At 36.3% G+C, this 23,505-nt stretch overlaps 1 long non-coding RNA gene across 1 annotated transcript; it reads right to left on the bottom strand.

Annotated features, from left to right (window-relative positions):
* Nucleotides 1-15,323: 15,323 nt before the first annotated feature.
* On the bottom strand, nt 15,324-22,977 carry LOC111090335. The gene is made up of 3 exons (XR_005371110.1): nt 22,873-22,977; nt 20,402-20,679; nt 15,324-15,465 (listed from the first exon to the last, which is right to left on the bottom strand). It is a non-coding gene; the product is annotated as an uncharacterized LOC111090335 (long non-coding RNA).
* Between the last annotated feature and the right edge of the window lie 528 nt (nt 22,978-23,505).

The following is a 23,505-nucleotide window of genomic DNA, read 5'->3' as shown; positions in this document are numbered from 1 at the left end:
TTTCAAAGTTTAAAATTTCATGGAGAATAAAATTATTTTCCTCTCTTGAAATGATTAAACTTTGCAACTCTTTGCTGAATAATTCCAAAAACTGTGAATGTGCAGAGTTAAGAGATTAGAAGAGATGATGGATACAAAGTATATGAGATAGTTTTTGTTCCCTATTCTAAACCTGGTGATTGTGATGGCCATTTGTATGTGTCAACATGGCTAGGCAATGAACCAGGGTATTAGGTCAAACACCAGTTTGTCACTTTGAAGGTATTTTTTAGGTGATATTAACATTAATATGAAAATCTGTAGACACTGAGTAAGGCAGATTACCCTCCATTAACTTGGTGGGCATCATCCAATCAACTGAAAGCGGAAAAAAATCACTGAAGTCTATAGAAGAGGGAATTCTGGCTCTAGGTTACCTTTGGGTTCAAGCTGAAATATCAGCTCTTCCCTGGGTCTCTAGCCAGCCAGCCTATTCTAACAGATTTCAAACTTGCCAGCCCCACAGTCACATGGACCAATTCCTTAAAATAATACCCCCCATAGATAAGTAGATAGGTAGGTAGGATGGATAGATAGATAGATGATAGATAGATAGATAGATAGATAGATAGATAGATAGATAGATAGATGATAGATAGATAGATGATAGATAGATGAGATGTCATATACATATAGCCTATATATATATACATATATATGTCTTATAGACATACATATATATTACAAAGTCATACACACATACATATATACACACACATAAATATACACATCCTATTGGTTCTGTTTCTCTACAGAACCATGATTTACACAACAACCTTTATTTAGCTTACAGTTTGTGAGTTGGCAATTTGAGCTACCTTCCTCAAGGTAGCTCTGACAGTCCTGGCCAGATAGAGCTGATCTTGGCTGATCTCTTATACAACTGCAATCAGCTGCATGGTTGGCCAGGGGCTGACTGGTTTAGGATGGCTTAACTGGGATGACTCATCTCTGTTCCACAGGGCCTTTCATTCACCAGCAGGCTAGATAGAGTTTATTCACATGGTGGCTGGGCAGGTTTCCTAGAGGAAACAGAAGCGTGCAAAGCCTCTGGAGGCCCAGGCCTGGAATTTGCACAAATCACTCCTGCTGCATTCTGTTGTCCAAAGTGAATACAAGGTCAGACTAGATCCAGCAGGGAGCAAAATATGCTCTACTTCCTGATGACAGGAAGTGCAAAGGGATTGTGGCAAGTTGCAGTCTATCACACAGCTGAATTGAAGCTCACAAAGTGTTAGTGGATGGGAGACTATTGCTGCAGTGGTTACTTTGACTTATATAGTATAAAAGATGAGCAAGATGTTAAATTTGACTTAAAGGACCTTATAATTAGTGAAAGTGTGGAAGGGCTAAGAATAACAGTAATAATGGGAAATGGTGATACATGCAGTAAATGAAACTATGAAAGCCCTAAAATGGGAAATTTAAATCAGGTCAAGTGGACAACAGACTTCCTGGAAGACACAACACTTGAATGATTATAGTTAGAGAAACCCACAATCGACTAATATGTGTGCCTGGAAGAATACCAAATTTTCACTTAGATAATTAGGAATAAAAAATATGTTATTAGTAACCTTAGGCAGTGGTGAATAGAGCTGGTCTTTGACTTAAAAAGAACTGAGTTGGGTGCTTGGCTTTGCCATTTACTAGCTAAGAGAAACTTGAGTAAATTATTCAACTGCATTACTACCTAAATTCCTTATTGTAAGATAGAAACAAGAAACTACCTACCTATTGAAAGGTTGCTGTGTGTGTTAAGCGAAGCATATGCAAAGTTTGACAACAGTGTTTGGAGCATAGTAAGCACCCAATAAATTATGTTATTGTTGCTACACTTATTCTTTTAAATATTCATTATTGCATATTTTGTTTTTTAAACTCCAACAGAGATAATTATCAAAAACTCTTTTTAGTGTTAGAGCTATGAAAGTTAAATCAAATGCTTGAATAACTGCTTCTCTTGATCTTAAAAAAAAAAAAAAACCTTTCTTGGAAGGAAGAGGTACTCTATACTCTATGGCTGCTCTTCAGAACAGCAATGTTCAGTGTGGGTCCCACCAACCCATGGATGTCCCCGAGAACCTTTATGGGTTAGGCAAGTACTATTATTTCATAATAATATAAAGACACATTTGCTTTTCCCAGTGTTGACATTTATACTGATGTTACAATAGCAATGGCAGGTAAACTGCTGGTAACTTAGCACAAATCAAGGAAGAAAATGGCAAACTCTGCTAATAGTCATTGTATTTTCACCTCCAAGCACTCATATTAGGAAAACATGTTCAGAAGAACTTAGGGATTGCCTTAAGGATGCAACATACATTATCAATTTTATCAAATTCAATCCTTGTGTAAGGTTATTTTAATATTCTATGTAATGAAATAAGAAACACAAAGCACTTCTGTTGCACATTTAATTAAGATAATTGCCTTAAAGAAAATCATTGTGTGACTGTCTGAATTGTGAACTTGGCTAGCCAGTGTTTTCCAAGGAAACATTTTTAGTTGAAAGAATGGCAGATAAACTATTGTTGTTCAGACTTGAGAATTTCAAACACATGTTCACAAAAATTAAATGAAGTGGGTCTGTGACTTCAAGGAGAGTGTTTATTGCCAACAATACATTTCCAGCATGAAAGCTTCTGATACTTCAAGACTTTTCTAATGATATTGGTGATGAGAGAAATGAATGTGATTTGGAGTATTATATTTTAAAGTGGAACAATATTTGGAAGATATGCATAAGTCATAACCAATATTTTCAAAATGACTAATATGTAATATTACAAAATCATGCATGTATAACAAATCCATTCAACATTCAAGACACAACAGTGAGTTTTAATATAATAGGATGAAAGTTTATCGATATAACTTCAGATTCTATATTGTAATTAACTTTTAAGAAGCTTTTACTAGTCAAGCTTTGGTGAATTATCAAAGAAGAATGTCCATAAATAGGTGAAAAAGTTATTAAAATACTCCTTTTTCTAATTATATATCTATATGAGGCTGAGTTTTCTCTTATACAATTAAAACAATTTATCACAACAGACTACATGTAGAAAGATATGTGATCCAGCTGCCATCTATTACTCAAACATTAAAAAATTCTACAAAAATGTAAAACAATTTTTCTCACTGATTTTTTGGAAAATATAGTTATTTTTATAAAAATAGTATTTTAAAGTATATTGGGCTCATCATTTTTAAATGGGTTAATAAAGTTTTTTAATTTCTCAGTTTAATTTCTAATATAATAAATATAGATAGTTATAACCCATAAAAGCAAAAGCTCTTACGAGTCCTCAATAATTTTAAGGTATGTAAAGGAATCCTGACAACAAAAAATTTGTGAATCACTGCTTCACAAAACATCACTATCATCTGAAAGTAGTTACAATGGGTTACAGCTTTAATTGTCAGTCTCCACCTACTAGAATACAAATTCTACGAGGGCAAGGCTTATTCTCTTTTGTATCCCAAACACCTGGAATATTGCCCAACATGTTGTCAGTGCTCCATGAAGTCTTGCTGAATATGTTAATTGATTAAGATGTCCATTGCGATTCATGCACAGAGATATTCACTACAGCATTGGTTACAATAGCTAAATACTGGGAAAATATAAATGTCGACCAATGGGAGATTAAGAAAATAGGGGATCCCTGGGTGGCTCAGCGGTTTGGCACCTGCCTTCGGCCCAGGGTGTTATCCTGGAGACCCGGGATCAAGTCCCACATCGGGCTCCCTGCATGGAGCCTGCTTCTCCCTCTGCCTGTATCTCTGCCTGCCTCTCTCTCTCTCTGTATCTCTCATGAATAAATAAATAAAATCTTAAAAAAAAAGAAAATAAAGATACCACCATACAATAGAATATTCTGTGATCATTAGAATGTAAGTCAATTAAGACAATCAAAGGCTATGAGAAAATGTTCACGATATGTTAAAAAGTTAAGAAAGTACTAGAAAAGCATATAGACAATAACATATTAATTTATTAAGAATTAATGATTATGTCTGCCTAGTGAGGTTCTAGTGACCTAGTGAGGTCATTTTTACTTTCTTCTTTATGTTTTCCATATTTTCTACAAGCATGTAAATAAAATTTTGATTCATCCACGTACTCCACAATCTTCTTTGTATACTTCATCACACCGAAGGCTGTAATAATAGTGTTTATGCTAATAATAGGAGGTAATTTTATAAATTTTAAATTGTATTCAATATTCTATATTTATAAAAGGAACATCTGTGTGATGGCAACATGGATTTGATTAATCTTTATGCTTTTTATCTTTAAATTCAGGAGGTGAGCCATGCAATTCTTCAATCTTTTCATTCAAACAAGTTAAAATTTGAAAAAGTTAAAGTTCTTTAGGGGGTAACTTTCAATAACCTGAAAAAGTCATTTATATGTTCCCATATCGCTGGTTAAATGAAACATGATTGCACGTATTACAGGAGGAAAGGTATTTATTTGACCTTTGGCAGCTTCAACAGTGCAATTTAATACTATATGTTGTGTACTGCTCAAGTTGATCATATAATTTAAGTGGCAGAACTATGAAAAATTAATCCTACATTAGAATCAATGTATTGTATCAATTAGCATCAATTAGGTATTCTACATAATATCTAAAAGTTTATGAATACTTTAAGTCTCACGACAAGTTTACAAAATACAGTATGAGGGAAACAGAGGCATGAAGAGTTTGTGTGGCAGTTCAGGCTTACACAAGAGAGCATGCCTACATTGACATATTCAACAGGCGAATTAGAGATGGGAGTTGAGTCAAGGGTTCCTCTGAAGCCATTATGGCAGGTTCAGAACAATTTAACAACATGTGTAATTATGTTTTTCTTCATCAATACACTCCATTAACTAGACTTTTTTAACTTAGTGAAAGGTGACCAAATTCAATCCTACCGCTTATAGGAATAGAAACAATTTCTTCCCATTGATCTTCTAGTTGTCATTAAAGAAAGTTAACTTTAGGACTCCCATTTTGACTTCAGCATGGCTCTCTTCATGAAGATCTACCTGGGGGGTTTACTTAGGCCTCAGAGCTGAGATATGCTGAGAATTCAGCCAGAAGCTGATTCCATAAATGGCACTAAACTCCAATGCATACTATTGGTTTGATATGGTTGTTGTATTCAGATTTTTACCATCTGCTTCTTTCATCTCACAAGTCTATGTGTACCTGGGATAATATTCTATAAAGAAGTACGTAAATTGAAGAAATACCAGGCTCACAATAAATACTTCAAATAAAGTATGTCATGATGTATATATTAGGCTCTGTCTACTGTGCATTGATTAATAGCCCTTTGGCCCTGTTGATTGATTCATCACCTGAACATGTTTATTTAAATATATTCCCTCCTCCTTCTTTCACATCCAGGAATCATTTTTTTCACTATCTCCCATACACATATTTTTATTCTTTTTAACACAGCAATTACAAAGAACTAGTCCTAACTCCTATTTCTCTGTGTATGGTTATAGAAATACTAGATAGGCATACTGGTAATATAATAGGCACAATATCTTTAAACCTTTTTAAAGTACACTGGTGAGCTGGCAAGAAAGTAAAAAATATTAAGAATTATAAACCTAAGTCAAACCAGAGACCTGGAAAGTAAGCAGAGCACTAAGACCAAAACTGAGTTGTAACCATTGGATTTTTGCCAAACTCAATGAACCTTAGCTACAACTTTTATAACCTGGTAGGTAGTCAGTGGTAAGAAATAGAAAGACAAAGGTCAAGGCTGACTCCAGAGCCCACCCAGCTTTTAAAAGAGTGGGAATTTTTGAAGTCCAGAGAAAAGAATAGTCAAAATAAATAAAACTTAAAAAGCAGTGCCCACATTTTCTAATTGGAACGTTTCCCATTACAGAAGTCAAAGAGAGAGCAGACATCTGATCTCTTTGCTCCCAGGAGCTGAGCAGAGGCACATAACCAAGGCTTGACCAATCAGAGCTTCTGCCCAGGCCTAGGATCTTGAGAAAGTGATGCAAAGCTAGGAGGATTGTAGCCATTGTAACAGTGGCATTGATAGCACAGCGGCATCAAGGAAGCAGCTATTCAAAGCTTCCTGGTTTCACTGGGCTCCTGGATATTTTGAGTATGGTTCTCAAGACTTGTAACTGATTCTTCTAATATCACTTCTAATGAATTTAAACTTAAATTAGCCAAAATTGGTTTCTAATATTTGCAAATGAGTACCTCATTGATATGCTCTTCCTCCAAACTCAGAAATTAATACCAACACCACAGGATTCTAACTGGGTGAGAGCTCACCCAGGAAAGCCTAAATGTAAATAAAAGATGTTAACCTGGAAGGTTTTCTAACAATTATAGTTGCTGTAGATCAGGGATCTATCCAAGGTTCTCACCTCCATTATAACGGTATGACCTTGAAAGCCTTGGTTGTGATCCTAATCTTCCTGCTTTTTATCTTCCTAAACTCTCATCCCTATGACTATGACTCATGACCATTCCAATAAACTCTCTTGAATCTTCATGGTCCAGTCACACCTTAATTCACATCAAGAAGAATTATGATGCTCATTTTCCAAATCATAAAACTGAAATTAGTTTAGTAGCTTGACAGAGTTATCAGTGAGGAACAAAAAGTCTGTATCCTATTCTTTCCTAGTGAATGTTGCCTCATGGTACTAATAAGTTGTTTCACTTTGTTTACATAGAAGTATTTTCATTCATTTTCAAATAAATACACATTCAGCACCTGTAATACCAGCACTTTGCCATGTGTTCTAGTTGATGTAAAGAAATGATCTTCAACAGGCAAGCCTGAATTAAGAATATCTTAATTTGAATACTGGTTTATTTAATCACTATGTGTGAATTTGGACAAATTTTCTAATGCTTTAAGCCCCAATTTCCTTATCTATTTATTGGGTATGATTCATTTGCCCTATCCGCCTAACAGGATTGTTGTGAAGGTCAAATAGTAATTGTTGCCAGGAAAACAATAAAATGTTCTTCTAACCACTTGGAAACAAGAAAATTAAGATCACTCTCCAAGAATTTTGTATCACTTACGCGTGGAATCTAGCAAGCTGAACTCATAAAAACAGTAGAATGATGGCAAATAGGGATGAGGGAATTGGGGAGACATTGTTTAAAGGTACAAACTTGGAACCAGTAGATAAATAGTCCAGGAGATCTAACGTACAGCATATAAATTTCAAAGTTGTTATGATTTAATGGGTTTAGATTGATTATTGATCTGGCAATGATGGGAATAACTAAAGGGGAAAGACCAGTGAAAGAAATTATTATAAGAATCCAATTGCAAAGTTATTTAGGACTTGACTAAAGTTGTTTGCTTGTTTTCTACCCTGTGCTTCTCCTTTATTCTGCAAATAAGACATCACTTCATGGGGAGAACGATTTCCTCTGCCTCTCCATCCTGTACAGACATAGTGGAAGTTGATGTAATCATACTCCACCTGGTTTCTGCTCACTGATCAAGGATTGGGCATATGATCCCAACCAAAGCAATCACAGTCCTTCAGTGGGATTTTCCAACTGATTCCTACCTGAAAGTAAAGCCACTCGTCTAGTCAGTTGAATTGGGCAGCTTAATCATATGGCAAAATTTTTCTCAATAGTACTGCTAAATTCTAATTATCCATTTTATGAGCTGGCTTTGCTCCATTTGCTGTTTGCTCTAGTCACTCAGCACATCACTACACAATGCCCACCTCCATGCCTCATAGCAATGCAAGGAATCCCAATTATTTCCAGTTCTCAACTGGCAGGTCACAACTTGTAACTGCTCATCCATACTCATTTGAGACATTATATTTCCAAATATTCTTTTTCAATTTTAATTAAGTCTGATACAAATTGATATTTCACTCTAAAATCTTTTCAGTGGCTAAATATTCTAATTATTACACCAAAAGAAAATGAGGAGTAAGCCTGTTTAACACACTCAAAATCTTTTTAATTCTCCTATTTCTTACTTATTCCCTACCATCCCCACAGTCACAAACATCTTTCTTTGTATTTACTCTAGTGATAAAAGAAAGCCATTTAGCAAATGTTTTCTGCCCTCCTCCGCCCCCCATATTTGGAGAAGTACGTGCATAAAGATATTTCCAGGACTTCAAAATTCCAAGTGCCAGCATTCCATACACAGTTCTTGATAGGACAAACTATAGTATGGAGGAGTCTATTCATCACCTAGAAGAATATCTCATAAACATTTTGATCAGAAGCCCATTACATGTGGGGTACCTGGGTGGCTCAGTGGGTTGAACATCAGACTCTTGATTTCAGCTCAGGTCATGATCCAGTATCATGAGATCAAGCCCTGCATCAGGCTCTGTACTGGTCATGGAGCTTGCTTAAAATTCCCTCTCCCTCTCCCTCTGCCCTTTTCCCTACCTCTCTTTCTCTAAAAAATAAAAATAAAAAAAGAAGTCCATTCAACTCAAAAGTTAAATACTTCAAAGAGCTTTTGTTTATTTAATTTCTACTTACTGGTATTTACTATATTAAAATCAAAATTAATAGTTAAAACTAATAATTTTTGAAATACTTATTAATTCCGTTTATAACAATAATAAATTTAATATATATTAACATAAGCAACATATTTTTATGAAAAATATCTTCCAAAACAAAAGGAGAGTAGTTAGAGGAACTCATTATTTTCAAATTTTTCACATTTCTTTAATCTTGCTTAGTAGAAGTCATCTAAATCCTCCCATCCGCTTCTCTAGTCAGTCTGTTATAGTAACATGACTCTGTATATTTGGAAGAGAACAAGAGTGAAAAGAGCAAAGGAGCTCTAGATATTATTGTGAAATTTTTGACTTCCTGGATCCACAAATTTTCAAGGTTCTCCAAACCACGCTTTGAGAACAGCCAACCTACAGTATGTAAGGATGGCCCAAAACCAAATTCTAAAATAAAAAAGTTTGCTTTTAGCTCACTTCAAATTCCTATCCCTTATTTTAGCACTTCAAATATCTGGTGTTCGCGGTCCTCATGCTCTCTTCTGGTTGCCCAGAAATCCTTATCCCACTGTGACTCCAAGGTGGGGCTTTTCTTTTTATAGTAGCCCATGTTCCCTACTTTCCAATTTCTTTAAGTCAAAATATAATATATCCATTCTCTGATTATTCCCTGAGGGTCCAAATGGGTAACATGCTAGTTTAATAAACTAACTTGTTAATTAGTGGTAATCATTTAATGGCTCAGCCACCCTTCATACAATATCATATTTAAACTCAGTGCTTCAGTGTCTTCACCCAAAGAAGTTACTTATATGTGAGTATATCCAGTCAAAGTGTTTTTGTGTCATTTTCCTCAGATAACATCACCTCTTCTCTCTTTGGTTAGTACTGACTGTGCATAAGTGGGCTGTGAATATTGTCAGATATATATGTGAGATATTTGAATAAATGCTTAGATTATTTTGCATCCCCTTTGTAAGTGCCACTTTTAGTCATAGAAAGTGGACAAAAACTAGATGAAAAGCAAAAGATACTAGCTAAAAACAACAGAACAACAAAAATACAAATTCAGGTATAGGAAGAAATTCCATAGCTCTGACATACAAGGACTAAGAATAACAGTATCATTTAGTAATTTTCAATTTAACTTCTTTTAAGAGTAAAAATCAATAGCATTTTTAAAATTATTTATAATATAAGAGTTCTTAAAATTATAAGCACGATACAACTACTGATTGAGAGACTGTACTACTTTCACATCTCATCTATCCAAAAAGAGGAGAAAATAGATCTGGGCTGGTTTCACAGAGTCATCTGAAACCCACAAAAAGATAAAATTGAGCTATTGACTTATGGTGTTAATGAGCATCCATTCACACATCGCCTCAAGATAATGAGGCTACATTCTCAGGGTGTAGGATGGGTAATTAATGCTTCCAATTACCATGAATTTTCAGAGGAAACAATGGTTAGGAACTGCCACAAGCTATGCTTTACAGTTTGGAATAGCCAAGGGAGAAAAACCTCTCAGAGAATTTTATATTGCTTTCTGTGCTGGAAGACACAAGCCAAGCTATTTAGAAAAATATTTTTATTACGTGGGAAACAAAAATATTTTTTTCTAAAGTACCAGACTTACAGCATCTATTCAAGCATAACTAAAGGTTTCACAAACTCTCTAGTCCCACGTGGTGGGTCTGTTCTCCAGTAACTTGATCCATTTATAACTCCAGACTCTTTCCATGGATTGATTTCTAATTTTGTAAAATCCAAATGTATAGCAATATGAAAATTCAGAACAGGCTCACAAGTTTTTCACTTCAGTTACTGAAAGGGATGTTGCCTTGTTAATCTCAAAGGATTGGCAGAGCAATTTTATCACATTTTCTGAAAAAATCTATACAGATTTAAGGTCGCGTTCTGGATTTAATTGAAGTAACCTTTTGTACAATCTAGCTTTAATGAAGTGCAATGAAGTTAAACTCCATGGGGGCCATTAATCTGAAACACTCCATTTAAAAACTACAAGGGGAGTTTTTAATAAACAGTGTGAACTAATGCCCATGTGGAAAGGTAATTGAGAGGGAACTGGTGTCTGGGCCAGATTGTTATTAAACCCTTATCACAGGTAAAACTAAAGCCCCCAATGGCAAGCTGCCCTGTGATTTATATTGCCCTTCTCATCCTAACTTTAAAGGAAAGGCTACGTTTAATAATGAAAAAATCCTGTGACTAAGCTATAAAATAACTGAGCAATTACTTAGAATAATTTATACAGTGCAATACACTGACCTTGCTTTAAGCATAAAATCTACAAAATAACTTTGGCAATAAAACTGTGAACTACTAAAAGGACTAAAGGTTTTAACCATTTTTATTGTGTGGCGCCTGGGGGGAACATAAATACATATTACACTCTAATCACAGGGCTTAAGAAAATTCATAATTTTTTTCTCTTAAAATGGCTTTTCAGAGAAAAGTTTGCTCAATTTGGCCAATTGCAAATCAAGAATTTCAATGTCCTTACTTTAAAAGAATTACATATAATTCCTATAATATTTTTTTCTCCATATGCAAATTCTGCCTCTCTCTTTTAACTCCTAACCATGGCCCATGGAAGAAAACTGGCAATAATTTTTCTGTATTACCTATTTAAATATTTACTCTTTCAAAATTAAAAAAAAGAAAGCAACTGAGCTCTATTACAATAGTAAGGATTGATGCTATCTCCCTTGCCCACTAAAGCAAGGATGCTTCTATTTCTGAAAAAGAAAATAATACTCCACCACTCAGCAATCCACAGTCAATGTTTCCACTTTCCATGGTGGCTTTCAAAAACAAAGTTCAGCTTTTACTCTGAACTGGCATCAGAGCAGCACATAACCAAGCATGACATACTACTCTAGCTTCCTTCAATTTCTCAATCACCGTAGCTAAGCAAACATTTTTTCTCTGAATGCTTTGAATTCATGAAATGATTCCAACAGACTGTCTTTCAATTGACTTCAAATTCCATGAAATCTTGTTGATTTCTGCAAGATTGGAATATCAGTACATTGAAACCCTGCAGAACCAAATTGTCAAAGCAGCATCTTCTCTTTGGAACACAAAAACTCTGTACTCTTACCTTACTTTACTCCCAATAGAATTAGCTAGATTAGGTCTCAAATGAGAACAAAGATTTTAAAATGTTCTCCTAGGGTGGCTTTACATAAACAGATGCTAAAGAAGAAACTCTCTGTCAAAAATACTGCCTGAATATTTCACCTTTATTACTCTTTGAACTATAGGTGTAAGAAAGTTAGTGCTTGAAAGCAAATAGGTTTTAAGGTATAATGCATTTTACAGCTTTATTAGTCTTTGAAAAATATCTAGTAAAGTAGGTAACCCATCATCTGGAGAGGAAGTAAAAGAATGGTAAATATGATAGTGGCATAGAAAAATTTCTAGGAGTTCTAGCCCCATTTAAGTTCTCCAGAAAATAAGCTCTGGGAACCTCAGGGAAGCAAGCATTCAATTCAGGTTATCTGAGATAGGGGACTAACTAGGGTTGCACATGGTCATAGAATAAAGGATGGATACAGAAGAAGAAGAAGAAGAAGAAGAAGAAGAAGAAGAAGAAGAAGAAGTCGACGATGACAGTGACAAGATTCAGCATTGGGGCCCTGTTGTTGGAAAACTAGTCTTGACCCCATAAGGCAGACTGAGTCTCAGAGAACAATACAGCTATGAATAAAAATCTGATTCTTCACTAGCCCATAGGCCACCAAATCCCACATTCTCCAGGACAGAAGGGAGGCTTTCTGAATGGGAGATGTAGCTACCTCCTTTCAGGACCAAGAAACAGCCTTAGGAAAGAAACTAAGATTCCACATACCTAATTTCATTCTCTTTCAAAATTCCACTAAAACAGTACAGGGGATCCCTGGGTGGCGCAGTGGTTTGGCGCCTGCCTTTGCCCCAGGGCGCGATCCTGGAGACCCGGGATCGAATCCCACGTCGGGCTCCTGGTGCATGGAGCCTGCTTCTCCCTCTGCCTGTGTCATGGAGCCTGCTTCTCCCTCTGCCTGTGTCTCTGCCTCTCTCTCTGTGTGTGTGTGTGTGTGACTATCATAAATAAATAAAAATAAAAAAATAAAAATAAATTAAAAAATAAAAAATAAAAAAAAAAACATCAGTACAGGAACTTTTCAGGGCCAAGACCTACAAGGATGGAAAAGACCAGAGCTGGAAAGCAGAGGGTCATGTGGTAATTGATTGATGGACCAAAGAGAGACAACTCCTCAGTCAGTAGTAAAGAAAGCCAATCAACAATTTGATTAAAATTGCAATACCCTTAGAGATCTGGGGAACCATATAGCTCCAAAGTGGAGGTGAAGGTGGACGAATGTTTAGAAGCCTATCTAAAAACAGATGTCTAGATTTCCACTCCAACAGGAAAATGAAAGTCTAGTCTTTTGAGAAGATCAAATATACAAATGAGATAGTAAGGGGTTCAAAATGGCATCAAAGGAAGACCTTAAACTCACCTTCTCCTATAGACACAAAAAATTTATAGCTACATACAATAATCTTACTCTGAAAAGGACCTAAGAACTAGGTTAACAGCCCCCACAACAAAAGACAAAAGAGACTCATCAAGAAGGATGGAAGAGGCAGAGACAGCCTTACCCAGGATCTTCCTCCAGACATGGTGTGGTGACCCTGCAATTGGGAGAGATCCCAAAATATGGAACTCCCCCTTAAGGGGCAAAGGGATTATGGTCCAATAAGGCACCTCACACTGGTGGCCTGTTCTGAAAAGACAAGCCCTCAATATGTCTGGTTTTAAAACTCAACAGGATTAATATCAGGAGAACCACAAAGAATAAAGACCCCACCCTTAAAGGGCTTACATACAAACCCACTCACCCTGAGACACAGTGCAAAATAAACAGACTTAAAAGCACCTAGACCACAATCAAAAGAAACCCACTAACTCATTTTAAATTGGCTGCCAAAGGGACAGGAACCTGTAGGGACTTATATAAGGATAAAAGTAGTAGGGGCACCTGAGTGGCTCAGTTGGTTAAGTGTCCAAACTCTCAGTTTCTGCTCAGGTCATGATTTCACGGTAGTGAGATTGAACCCTGCATCAGGCTCTGTGCTCAGGGCAGAGTCTGCTTGAGATTCTCCCCACTCCCCCCCACTCCTCTCTCTAAAATTAAACAAATAAATACATCTTTATAAGGGAAAAAAATACTGGCAGACGCCATTGTTGCATCTCATCCTACCTTGTTGGTGATAGAACGAATAAGTGCCACTTTGGAATCTTCCTTCTAGCCTGCTAGTACTAGAAGGCATGCTCTGTACCCCCATACCATATCTGGGCTGGTTGAGCACTCTGCACCATGCCATTCCTGCCTAGCACCCAAGCCATAACCAGAACAGATAAGCACACCAAGTGCCATCTACCCAGTGTAGTCACTGCAGCCCTATTACAGCCCAGTGGGCACATGAGCCCATTTGAAAGATTCCCATAGAATTCCTGGCTCTAGTGACAAGGGAGATTGCATTTCTGGGCCATACAGAACAGCTTCTACATAAGACTGCTCCTTCAAAACTGAGGGAGATGATTGTTTCACCTAATATAAATGGACAAACACAGAGAGAAAGGCAAAATGAGGAGACAGAGCACTATGTTCCAAACCAAAGAACAAGGCAAATCCCCAGAAAAAGACCTTAATGAAGTGAGATAAGCAACCTGTCTGATAAAGAGTTGAAAGTAATGGTCATAAAAATGCTCACTGGTTTTGAAGAACAGATGAATAACCAAGAAGTTCTACACAAGATAAAAAATATAAGAAAGTAGCAAACAGAAGTTATAATTGAACTGAATCATATCCTAGAGGGGTTCAACAGCAGAATAGATGAAATAGGAGCACAGATAAGTGAGCTGGAAGACAGTTTTAACTTTTATGCATACAACATGGAAGCACCTAAATATATAAAGTAATTAATAACAAAAGTAAAGGGAGAAATAGAGAGCAATACAATAATACTAGGGGACTTCTATACCTAACTTACATCAATAGATACATACATCAATAGATCAATAGATTTTCTCCAAAGAGAAAATCAATACGGAAGCATTGACCTTAAACAACACATTAGACTGATAGACTTAAGAGAAACATGAAGAACACCCCATCTAAATATACAGAATACATTCTTTGTGAATGCACATGAAATATCCTCTAGGATACATCATATGTTAGACCACAGAACATCTCTCAATACACTAAAGTAGACTGAAATCATATCAACCATTTTTTCCAACCACAACAATATGAAACAAAAATCAATAGCAAGAAAAAAACTGGGGAAAACACAAATGCATGAAAACTAAACAACATATAACCAATGGGTCAATGAAGAAATCAAAGAAAAATTTAAAAATACATTGAGACAACTGAAAATGAAAATAAAATTTTCCAAAATTTTGCAGCAAAAACAGTTCTAAGAGGGAAATTTTCATGATTTGGCCTATCTCAAGAAATAAGAAAATTCCCAAATAAACAATCTAAATTTACACTGGTAAAGGAACTGGTAAATAAGGACTAACAAACTTGGTTTTTAAACCAAATTTAAAAGGAAGAAAGCATAAAGATCAGAGTGAAAATAAATAAAACAAACACAAAAAATAGGAAAGATCAATGAAACTAAGACCTGGTTCTTTGAAAAGATTTAAAAAATTTGTATTTCCCTGATGGCAAGTGATGCAGAGCATTTTCTCATGTGCATGTTGGCCATGTCTATGTCTTCCTCTGTGAGATTTCTGTTCATGTCTTTTGCCCATTTCATGATTGGATTGTTTGTTTCTTTGGTGTTGAGTTTAAGAAGTTCTTTATAGATCTTAACAAAACTTCAGCTTGACTCATCTAGAAAAAGCGAGAAAGCCCAAATAAATAAAATCAGATATGAAAGAAAAATTACAGCCAATACTACAGAAATTAGATAACCTAGAAGAAACGTATAACTTTCTAAAAATGTACAATTTTCTAAGACTGAATAATAAAAAAAAATAAAAATCTGAATAGAATGATCACTAGTAATGAAATTAAATCAGTAATCAAAAAACTCCCAACAAATAAAAGTCAAGGTCCAGATGGCTTCACAGGTGAATTCTACCAAGCATTTAAAGAGTTAGTATCTACCCTTCTCAGCTTATTCCCATAAAGTTGAAGAGGAAGGAATACTTCCAAACTCATTTTGCAAGGCCAGTATACCCTGATAACAAAACTGGACAAAGATACTACAAAAAAAGGAAGAAGAAAGAAGAAAAGAAATAAAGAAAGAAGAAAGAAAGAAAGAAAGAAAGAAAGAAAGAAAGAAAGAAAGAAAGGAAAAGAAAAGAAAGAAAAAAAGAAAAGAAAAGAAAAAGACTAGGAAGAAGAAGGTAAGTCCTGCAAGGAAGGTCATAACTCCTCCCTCCCATCAGCCTCACATCCCTCCCGCCTCCGCCCAGGTACTACAGACAGAAAGAAAGAAAGAACGAAGAAAGAAAGAAGAAAGAAAGAAAGAAAATTATAGGCCATTATCACTGATGAACATAGATGCAAAAATACTCAAAAATATATCATCAAACCAAATTCAGAATACATTAAAGGAATCATATGCTATCACCAAGTGAGACTCATTCCAGGGATGCAAGGATGGTTTAACATCTGCATATCAATCAACATGGTACACCACTTTAACAAAACAAAGGATAAAAATCATATAATTATCTCAATAGGTTCAGAAAAAGTATTTGACAAAATTCAAAATCCATTCCAAAACTCTCAACAAAATGTGTAGAGAGGGAATATTCCTCAACATAATAAAGGCCATATATGACCAACACTAACATCATACTCAACGGGTAAAAGCTAAAAGATTTCCTCTAAGATTAATAACAAGACAAAGATGTCCAATTTCACCACTTTAGTTCAATGAAGCATTGAAAGTCCTAGCTTCAGCAACTAGGCAAGAAAAAAATAAAAGACATTGAAATTGGTAAGAAAGAAGTAAAACTCTATTTGCAGATATATAAAAAGCCCTAAAGACTCCACCAAAAAAACTTAGAATAAATGAATTCAGTAAAAGTGCAAGATTAAAAAAAATCAACATATAGAAATCTGTTTTGTTTCCCTAATAATGAGCTATAAGAAAGAGAATTTAAGAAAACAATCTTATATACAATTGTACCGAAAAGAACAAAATACTTAAGAATAAATATAACAAAGGTGGTAAAAGACCTGTACTCTGAAAACTAGAAAACATGGATGAAAGAAATTGGAGATAGCACAGATAAGTGGGAAAAAAATACAAAGCTAATTAATTAGAAGACGTGATGTTGTTAAAATGTCCATACTACCCAAAGCAACCTACAGATTTAATGCAATCCATATCAGAATACCAATGACATTTTTCATAGAACTACGATAAATATTCCTAAAATTGTTATGGAACCACAAAAGACCTTGAATAGCCAAAGCAATCTTGAGAAAGAACAAACCTAGGAGGTACCTCCTGGAGGTTTGGAGGTACCATCTGCCAAACCTGCCAGATTTCAAACTATACAACAAAGCTATAGTAATCAAAACAGTATGATACTGGCACAAAAACATACAAAGATCATTGGAAAAGAATACATAGAGAAATAAGCCCACATTTATATGGTCAATTAATTTATAATAAAGGAGGCAAGAAATACACTGAAAAGAAATTTCTTCAATAAAAGTACTGGAAAACTGGATAGCTACCTGGAAAAGAATGAAATTGGACCACTTTCTTACAGTAAATACAAAAATAAACTTAAAATTGACTAAAGGCTTAAATGTAAGACCTGAAATCTTAAAATTCCTATAAGAAAACATAAGCAGTAAACTCTCTGACATGAAGTGTTATCCATACTTTTTTGGATATGTCTCCTCAGACAAAGGCAACAAAAGCAAAAATAAACAAATTGGACTACATAAAACTACAAAGCTTTTGTGCAGTGAAGTAAATCATCGACAAAACAAAAATGGAACCTACTGAATAGGAGGAGATAGTTGTAAATAGTGTATCTGATATGGGGTTAATATCCAATATATATGAAGAATATATATAAAGAACTCATACAGCTCAAAACAACAACAACAAACTAATTAAAAAGTGGGCAGAAGGGCACCTGGGTGGCTCAGAGGTTGAGCTTCTGCCTTAAGCTCAGGTCGTGATTCCAGGGTCCTGGGATCGAAGTCCCACATTGGGCTCCCCATTGGGAGCCTGCTTCTCCCTCTGCCTACGTCTCTGCCTCTCTCTTTCTGTCTCTCATGAATAAATAATAAAATCTTTAAAAATTGGACAGAGGACCTGAATAGACATTGTTCAAAAAAAGACATACAGATAGCCCATAGGCACATGATGCTCAACATCACTTATCATCAGGGAAATACAGATTAAAACTACAAGGAGGTACTATCTCACACCTGCCAAAATGGATAAAATAAAAAACACAAGAAATAACCAGACTTAGCAAGGATATAGAGAAAAGGGAAGCTCCATGTACTATTGGTGGAAATATAAATTTGCGTAGCACCATGGAAAGCCTATGGAGATTCCTCAAAATTTTAAAATAGAAGTACCATATAATCCAGCAATTCCATTTTTGAGTATCTACCCCCTAAGATGAAAACATGAATTCAAAAAGATACACACACACACACACACACACACACACACACAATGGACTGTTACTCAGCCATGTAAATAAAACCTTGCTATTCACAACAGCATAGATGGACCTATAGAGTATCATGCTAAGTGAAATAAGTCAGACAGAGAAAAATAAATACCATAAGATTTCACTTATATGAGGAATCTAAAAAACAAAGCAAACAAACTAAACTAAACAGAAACAGACTCAGTTAAGCTGGGTCCTGGCAACTCCCACACAAACTCAATGTGTATGACTAAAATTCTTGGCCTTCTACTCACTTGTAGATACTCATTACCATTTCACCAAGGAGACCCACAAGACCTTGGACCTCAATTTGTGAAGATATTCTAATACCACATTTCCCTATCTTCAATCCCTTCCCTCCCCTTGGACCAGTAGTTAGTTTTTTGCATCTGAGGGGATGGGTTTTATTCTATGTAAGCACTTCCACTGAGCCTAGATTTTGAAAATACAAAGACATGTGCTTAACTGTTTAGCTTGTACATTTGAACAACTCCAAGCTACCACTGACATATACTATGGAGAGAGAACCCTCTTCAGAGTCATCGTGGATAATCTTACTCAACCCTGCAACAAATCAGCACAGCTGTGCCCACCTTGTTCTATTACATAGGAACCCCACAGCAAGAGTTGTTGTTCAAATATTATCTAGTATTTTAATCCTTAGCTAGATTTTCAACCATGGGCATCTACTCACTTAACCCTTCTAGCGGAATCTCTTTCCCATCCCTCAAAACGTAAGTTGATATCTTATCAAAATATGAAAATAAAAACATGGTCCCAACTTAAGTAATTCCTTCATTACCATACTATAAATCCCTTCAATTCACTGAATATTGCAACTGTAAAATAGTAAACACCATATACTGTTTCAGCAGAACAATTAGACCGTAATCTTCCCATGCTAAGATGACTTATTACCTGACACCCAAGTCCCATCACATAATTATATGTCTTAATAATACCATGATTGATAGTCAGATTTCCCTCTTGTAGTCAACTTGAGAAAAATATGAATAAATATAGAAAATATCTATCTATCTTACAAGGGCTAAGATAGTCTTCATAGCCCAAGCTGATAAATGAAGAATCCTAGGAACGTACTTGCAGGTACAGCATCAAATGAGACCATAAAATTAATAGCTGTGCTCTTCCAGCATTGGAAAATCAAATAACATTGCTCTTTCCTTTGCACTTCTCTAGACTAAAATTAAGGCTTAGAAAGCACAAACCACAACCAATCAGCAGAAAGAGTGTGATATAGGACACTGAGCGTGAACAACATTGAGAGGAGGAGTACAGCACTGAGTCTCCAGGATGCACTCCCAGAAACCCCTGCAGAATTGGTCATCCAGGGGAAGCAGCCCAATCAGGAAAGTTAGGAACTGAAAAAGCAAGTGCCATTCAATACGCACTTGGAGCTAGTGATCAGACTCAAACAAGGCTACAGAAAAAAGTCTCTCTACTACCAGACTTGCCAGCAGGGTGACTGCCTCCTTCTCATTTCTGCCTTCCAAACCTTACTGAGAAAGTCCAAATCATAAGGTCAACTGATTAAGGTTCTAGGCAGAAAGATGTCTCAGAAATGTACTTTTGGAATCTGCAGCCTCTGTAGTACAGGACAATGCAGTAAAAGGAGAGAAGATGTCCTCAGCCTTAACCTGCCACAGATTAGTTCATTAATTTAATCTACCTAATTTACCATATAGACCTGAAAACATTATTTTCCCAATAGTCTCAAACTGTATTCAATACTCCACAAAGTCTATCTTCCCTATGTCAACCTGGACCCATAACCACACCCACAGGTATAAACATGATAAATATAATAGCTAATAGTAACATGTACTTAATTCATTATTATTATCCCAATTTTAAAGTTGAAGACACTACGAAACAGAGAGCTGAAGTAATGTGTCCCAGATGACAAAGTTAAAAAGTGGCAGAGCAATCTGCCTCCAAAATTTGTGTAATCTCTATAAATGGAAACCACAGAAAAACCTGCAGTCCAGACTCTCCAGACAGGAGATGTATGAGGCATGCATAGGTTATGTACACACAACCAGGTATCCTTGAATTCAGATGTTCGGATATTTCACTAAGCTCAGTACCTTAATCTCTTGCCAAGAGGAACCCTAGATAGACAGTGCTTATCACTCTCCTTCCTCTTCACTCCCAGAAAGTGCTGGACCACAGAAGATGGATTGCTAAAAGAGAACATGAGGGGGGCATCTGGGCGGCTCAGTAGTTGAGCATCTGCCTTTGGCTTGGGTCACAATCCTGGAGTCCCAGGATCAAGTTCCGCATTAGGCTCCTTGTTGGGAAGCTTGCTTCTCCTTCTATGCATGTCTCTGCCTCTCTATGTCTCTCTTGAATAAATAGATAGAATCTAGAAAAAAAAAAAAAGGAGAGAGAGAACATGAGGAGCTGAAGCACTGATTTCCTTGGACATATAGCCATATATCGTTGACAACACATGATCCACCATAAACAAGGACTCAGATATTTTTATTCATGTTCAGATTCTGTTTGAATAAGGATGGCCCTTTAGGAAGTTAGTTCTACCATGAGAGATAGAGGAGACATGAATTGTCCATGTAGAAGGGACAGCAAGAGAGCTCCAGTATGCCAGCAGAGAAAGAAGCCTTACTCATAGCTGACCTTGGACTCAGCACCAGAGCCTGCCTCACAGCTCACCAGCCTTAATCTCTGCCCGTTGGTCAGCAAAGGTCCCAAGCCCTTGGGCCAAGCCTTAAATTTCCCTTCATCCAGCAATCTTGCCTTTCCAGATTCCTGCCATTATCAGACTCTATCTTGACAACAATCTTCTTCCTTCCTTCTTCTTTCTTTCTTTCTTTCTTTCTTTCTTTCTTTCTTTCTTTCTTTCTTTCTTTCTTTCTCTTTTAATTTTTTATTTAAATTTAATATACCAACATAGTATAACACCCAGTGCTCATCTCATCAAGTGCCCTCCTTAGTGTCTGTCACCCAGTTACCCCATTCGCTCCCCCCACATCCCCTTCGGCAACCCTTTGTTTGTTTCCCAGAGTTAGGAATCTCTCATGGTTTGTCTCTCTCTCTTAATTTAATCTGTGTTCACATTCTTGCCCTCCCAAACCTGCCACTGTCCCTCAAGGACTGGACATAGATACATATGAAACAGTTTTCTCCTGCTTCACAGTTTTCGGAGGATTAGTTTCATGTAGCTTCCATAACACAAAGACAGGCAAAGCGACCTTTTTGTGAGCAAAGAAATAGAACTCCCAAGAAAAATTTGGTCTTCAAGTGTTTGGGATAGTTTTACTCAAAAAATGTAATGTTACCATTTCAGGAAAGAAAAAAAAAACAATCTTTAAGACTTTTCAAAGGCTCATTGGCCATCAAATAGTCCTTATAAAACTGGCTATAGTATAAATTAATCAAAATTACATACCTTTAATGTCCCTTAAAAATCTAGCATTTTATATTTTTTAAGGACCCACTGAACCTTCAAAGCTATCAGGGAAAGGAGAAATAAGAAGGTAAAGGATGAAGGATATAAGAATTTGGGGAGGAGTGAAGAGGACATTAGAAAGGGAGCAATTTATGGAGAAAGAAGAATATAGGCACAGAATGGAGCAACTGAAGTGGAAGATAAGAGGAAAATGAAAGAGAATATGAAGAGGGTAATGATGGTGGCAGACAACAAGAAGGGAATAAACAACAAAAGATACTTGCTTACCTACAGAACACATATACACGTTGCTCATACACTCACACACAGTCCCACTTTGCTACTTTCGAAACTCGTTTATGCATTTCAGCTAGTGAATCTTCATCTAGCAAATAAATATAGCAGAAAAGACTAGCCTGAAATTCAGAAAACCCAAAATCTAGCCTCCATTGTGCAAATGGCTAATTGTATGTGACTTTTAGCAAGTTGCCTAATCTTTTTTCATTTAATCTCTGTATCTAAGGGCATAGACTTAAACATTTCCAGGCATGGGAGTACTGGGTCCTTACGGACAAAGAGAGCAAGAAGACACTGAAAGAGAGAAAAAATGAGAACCAGTGTACAATAAATGAAGAATGAAGTTCATCTAATTGATTCAAAACCCTGGCCTTGTAGGCAAACTAGCTGGAGCCCCATGGTTAGGCCACCAGAGATGTGGTCCACGTTCCTGTTTCCACCAGGAGCCATCAGGCTGATGCTCCAGGGGGATCAGTATGAGAAGAGTACCTGCTACTCTCTTCCAAAAGAAGCCTTCAAAAAAATAAATAAATAAAAGAACAAGGGGTCAGAGGAGAGTCCTGAATGCCCTCTTTTCCCCCTAATGTCTTCTGAATGCCTTTCCGCAGTGCTCCAGCAGCCTTTTCTGTTAGCCTACCAACCTGGTTACAGCTGTCTCTAGCTATTCTGGGCTATTGTAGAGGTGATATTAGGTGATGATTGATTATTATAATTATCATGGTGATGATGATAATAATGATGGCAATTATATTCAATAACTATGATAAGTAGAAGGAAAAAAAGAAAAAGGAATGAAAATAAAAAGTATGAAAAAGAGAATAGTTACCATATTCTAGTAGCTGGGCTAATTACCTTGTTCCTTGATTCCTTCAATAAATGTTTATGGCATCCCTATGGTCTACTGTGCTTGCAATACAGTGCTGTCAGGGCAAACATGATTCTCCTCCATCAGAGAGCTCACAGGAGAGGAAAAATTACAAACAAACCTGTGTCCTAATACATCACAATTGGTGCCGTGACAAGGAAACACAAAGGTCATGTAGATGCACACAGCCCAAACATGGATGGTCTAGAAGTTTTCACATTTGTGTGTTGTAAACATGAACTGATGGGAAGGGGACACAACTGTGGAAGCAGGATAACCATTTACAGATTATCATGGAGAACAAGGAAAGAATGTTGACACTATGGACTAGGGTAGTAGAAGTGGGTAAAGGGAAGAGAGTGGATGAATTGACAAGGCTTAGTGGTTAATTAGGTCTGGAGAGAAAAGAGGAGGAAGAAATCACGAACAAATGCCCAGGTCATAGAGTGGATAGACATTTACTTAGCTGGAGGACACAAGAAGCAGAACAAGTTTAGGATAATGAGGTCAACCTTAGACACATTAATTTTACATGTATACATGTCACCTGGCTGTAAATAATCAGTGGACAGGTGAAGATATAGGACTGCTGTAGGGAATAGAAAAAGAGGTGCTATTAG

Source organism: Canis lupus, chromosome 16 (genome assembly GCF_011100685.1).
Source record: "Canis lupus familiaris isolate Mischka breed German Shepherd chromosome 16, alternate assembly UU_Cfam_GSD_1.0, whole genome shotgun sequence".
NCBI classification, from domain to species: Eukaryota; Metazoa; Chordata; class Mammalia; order Carnivora; family Canidae; genus Canis; species Canis lupus.
Note: the sequence above shows the minus strand (reverse complement) of the source record. Positions and strands in the feature narration are given on the sequence as shown.